Source organism: Hemicordylus capensis, chromosome 2, assembly GCF_027244095.1.
Source record: "Hemicordylus capensis ecotype Gifberg chromosome 2, rHemCap1.1.pri, whole genome shotgun sequence".
NCBI classification, from domain to species: domain Eukaryota; kingdom Metazoa; phylum Chordata; class Lepidosauria; order Squamata; family Cordylidae; genus Hemicordylus; species Hemicordylus capensis.
Genome location: NC_069658.1, coordinates 177,214,554 through 177,218,982, shown reverse-complemented (window position 1 = coordinate 177,218,982; position 4,429 = coordinate 177,214,554). Strand labels below are relative to the sequence as shown.

The following is a 4,429-nucleotide window of genomic DNA, read 5'->3' as shown; positions in this document are numbered from 1 at the left end:
AATAACATCTAGTAGATTGTGTGTAAATATAATAATAATAATAATAGTAATAACACATATAATTATTTTAAAATATATATCTTTATTGAGAAGATAGAAAGCACCATGGCCCTCAGTTCTTGTTTCTTTATTGTTACTATTATCTGTAGACTGTTTTTCAACAAAAAGCAAACTCTTCTCAGAGCAGTTTGCACAGGGGTAAGGTTTGCTGTCCCCAGAGGGCTCACAGTCCACGCAGAAAGAAGGGAGACCCCAGCAAGAGCCGCTGGAGGGATGCCGTGGTGGGGCTGGACAGGGCCAGATGCTCTCCCCCTGCTTAACCGAAAGGGCATCACCGCTTTGCTGGGTGCCCCGTTGCTCAGTCCACAGGGGGACCTTGCCTCTCCAAGCAGACCGGGCTAATCATTACTTGACTTTTATTTGAACATCTGCGCCCTGCCACAGGCCCCAAAGTGGCCAACCAAAACTAAAATCCCATAGAAAGCAAAAAGATCATTTCCCAAAGCGCCATGAAATGGGGCACACCCCACATGCTGTGGGGGCAGAGCAGGCACTGGAAAACTACCCCTAGAAGACAAACAACCCTGTTCAAAGCAGCCATTGAGCAGCAACTGTTACCCAGCAACCATCAATGATAGAACCCTGGCCCTGTTTGAGCAGGAATAACTGTCCTTCTGGCCTTCCTCTTCCCTGGGAGTTACCAACCTCTCCTCCTGTGCCTTTCAAAGCAACCCAAGAAAAGTGTCAGGAGATAAGGATCAGATGAGGATCTGGGGCCCAATTCTCATTCAGCCTGAAGCTCCCTGGGGGGAATTGGGGCCAATCTCTTGCTATCTACTGGCTTTTGGCCAAAGGGTGGGTAAGACTATAATTGCTTGCTAGTGGCAAATTAGTATAAATTTTATGTCTATTTTGTTATGTAAAAAGAGATATTTGCAGACTGGATTGGGCAAGGTTCAGCCCTCAATGTGAGACTAGACTTAAATTTGCATTCTGATTGGGCAAGACCTCCAGAGTTTTTAAATTCTATGTTGATCAAAATGGGCAAGATCTCTAGGATTTTTAAACTGACTTCTTGTTTAGTGCACTCATGGCCATCTCGGATCCTTATTCCTTACTCAAGGAAAGCATTGAGTTTGAATGCTGGGCTTAAGGTTTTGATGTTTTAATGTCTATTGATAAAATGGAAGGAATCATTTCACATGCAAATGTTTAAATTGCTTGTGTCATGCAAGGGTTTTGAGAATTGTCTCGACTAAGAAATATTTGATTGCCTTGTAAGCAAGAAAGGTTCTTGCAGGATAGGTGCAAATCAAGCTATCTTGCAGACAGACAAAAAACAACAACCCAACTTCTGTTTGAAAGTTGTTTCTTTGGTGAAGATGATGTTTGGCATTTTAGCATTCAAGACTCTTCAGAAATGGATTGCGAGAACGCCTGAACTGAGAAATTGACACAAGATTGAGCGGAGGCGAATGCACTGTTTAACGAGAAGAAGGCAGATCACCAAAGACGGTGGGAGTCCTGTGATGAGGTTGGGGTGAGTAACTGGGCCTGACTGGTTGGATGATGCCCCATCTGTATTGGGCTTCTTCCATAACAGATGCCCAATTAGTAGATAAATGTAAGGCAGTCTAACATTTCTCAATGACTCTCTTACAGAGGTCGGGAGAAGCTAAGAAGAAGGAGAGAAGAGACTCTACAGTGGGAGAACCACTTTGGGAAGAGCAGGATCAGCCCCTTTATCATTTCGGTTTGCCTCTTCTGCTGCACCTTCTTCAGTTCGACAGTATCGCTTTTTTGGTAATCTGGCGACCGGAACGATACACTGTAAGTATTCCAAATGTGGCAAAATACCAGGCTCTAGTTTCCCCAGGCACCATGAAATTGGGGCACACACCCCATGCAGTGGGGACCGAGCAAGCCGTAAAAAATGACTCCTCCTCTTCCTGGCCCCAAAGCCAGAGCAGACTCGCCCACCAGCCCTGTTCAAAGCAGGCCTTGACCAGCCACAGTAAGCATTGGAACCCTGGCCCAGTTTGAGCAGGGAGAACAGTATGACTGGTCTCCTCCTCCCTCAGGGTTTCCATCTTGCCCTGACCTTGCAGCTTTCAAAGCAACCCAACCGATGTGCCAGGCGTTAGTATCTGATCAGGACTTGGCTTCCAAACCTCACCCAGACTAAAGGTCCATGGGGGAAACTTGAGCAATCTCTTGCTTCTTTCCCTACCTTATGAGACAGTGGTGAGGTTAAATCATGAGTGGGGAGCACAGGAAGAGATGGCTGTACATTGCCCCAAGCTTTTGGCCAAAGGGTGAAATGAAAAATTACTCAGGACATTGCCTAACACAATGTCTGTATCATTTACAGTTACTTCTGAGCAACAGCTACAAATGGAAACAAGGTCAGCTTCATGTTGTTGTTGTTGTTGTTGTTGTTGTTGTTATAGCCCAGTAAGCTTCAAGACCACCTTGGGTTTATTCTCTCTTTTTGACAGTTAAAGCACCACATTTTCATTGATGCCAGGAGATGTTGAACAGTAGGGCACACATCCTGGGGTGCCTCTGTTATGGCACAAGAGATATTCCCAGACTGATTGGGCAGGGTTTGGACCACAATGTGTGTCTGGACATTTAAATTTGCATTCTGATTGGGCAAGACCTCTAGGGTTTTTAAATTCTGTCTTGATCGAATTGGGCAAGATCTCTAGGATTTTTAAATTGTATATGGAATTGGGCAAGATCAAGGCCTGTGTGGGCCTCGATTTTTAAATTGTATCCCCCAGCTTGACCTTTACAATTGTATTCTGATTGGGCAAGACCTCTAGGGTTTTTAAATTCTGTATGGAATTGGGCAAGATCAGGGCCTGTGTGGGCCTCGATTTTTAAATTGCATCCCCCAGCTTGACCCTTACAATTGTATTCTGATTGGGCAAGACCTCTAGGGTTTTTAAATTCTGTATGGAATTAGGCAAGATCAGGGCCTGTGTGGGCCTCGATTTTTAAATTGCATCCCCCAGCTTGACCTTTACAATTGTATTCTGATTGGGCAAGACCTCTAGGGTTTTTAAATTCTGTATGGAATTGGGCAAGATCAGGGCCTGTGTGGGCCTCGATTTTTAAATTGCATCCCCCAGCTTGACTGAGCACACAATCTCTAGGTTCCCTTAGAGTGAATTGGGCATGATACCCTTTTTTTAAAATTCCATGTTTGGGCAGCTTTAAGCCAGTGGACTGGAGTCCCATGAGCTTGGAATCTCCAATGGCTCAACTGGGCAAGACAATTGGTGTCTTTAAATTCTGTCAGGGCCTTGTGGACATATTTTTCAGCCAGGGGTGTAGTGTTAAATTTGGATCGACTGACCACCCACTTTTATTCATGCTCATGATAAAGTCTGAATCAAATGGATCACGTTGCGTGTTTTATATGCGCTGTGTCCCAAGTCTTGAGTGACCCATGAAGAGATGAGTTCTTCTTTAGTGTGCTCATGGCCATCTCGGATCCTTATTCCTTACTCAAGGAAAGCATTGATTGAGAATGCTGGGCTCAAGGTTTTGATGCTTTTCTGTCTATTGATAAAATGGAAGGGATCATTTCACATGCAAATGTTTAAATTGGTTGTGTCATGCAAGGGTTTTGAGAACTGTCTGGACTAAAGAAATAGTTTGATTGCCTTGTCAGCAAGAGAGGTGCCTGCAGCCTAGGCGGCAACCATGCTATCTTGCACAGACACAAAAAGCCTTTTGGAAGGTTGTGTCTTTGTTGAAGATGATGTTTAGCATTTTAGCATTCAAGACTCTTCAGACACGGATTGCGAGAACGCCTGGCCTGAGAAATTGACACCCGAGTGAATGGAGGCGAATGCACCTGCTTAAGTTGAGGAAGGCAGATCACCAAAGGCGGCAGGAGTCCTTTGGTGAGGATGGGGTGAGTAACTGGGCCTGACTGGTTGGATGATGCCCCATCTGTACTGGGCCTTTTCCAAACCAGATGCTAATTTTTTTTCCCTTTAAGTTCGGCACTGACATTTTTATTGACTTAGTGAAGGGGTGTTGCGACAGCTACCTGGGGAACTCTGGAAATGGGCCCAGAATTATGTAAGGATGACCAGAAACTGTGTATTTATTAAAATTGACTTTGACCTTTCTTTTTAAAAATATATATATATTAAAGTAACCTGGAAATTGTACTGTCAGAGTGAATGCAGAAGAAAAGTGACGTAACATCAGAGAATCGCTGGGGGAGTGATGTGCAACTGAGGTAATCTTCTGCCTTCTTTTTCAAATGGTAAGTGAAATAAAGGCAAAAAGTAAGAAATATCTTACATAAAAGATGCATGGGTGAGCAGGCATTTGGGCAAATGGAACCATCCCCCCCGCAGCCCCCCAGCCCCAATCAGTGACAAAATGTGGAGCCCCACCACCACAT

At 44.5% G+C, this 4,429-nt stretch overlaps 1 long non-coding RNA gene across 1 annotated transcript; it reads left to right on the top strand.

Moving 5' to 3' along the window:
- The first annotated feature begins 607 nt into the window (after window positions 1–607).
- Window positions 608–3,227, top strand: LOC128346535 (uncharacterized). The gene is made up of 4 exons (XR_008317030.1): window positions 608–855; window positions 1,402–1,540; window positions 1,663–1,830; window positions 2,372–3,227. It is a non-coding gene; the product is annotated as an uncharacterized LOC128346535 (long non-coding RNA).
- Window positions 3,228–4,429: the final 1,202 nt, after the last annotated feature.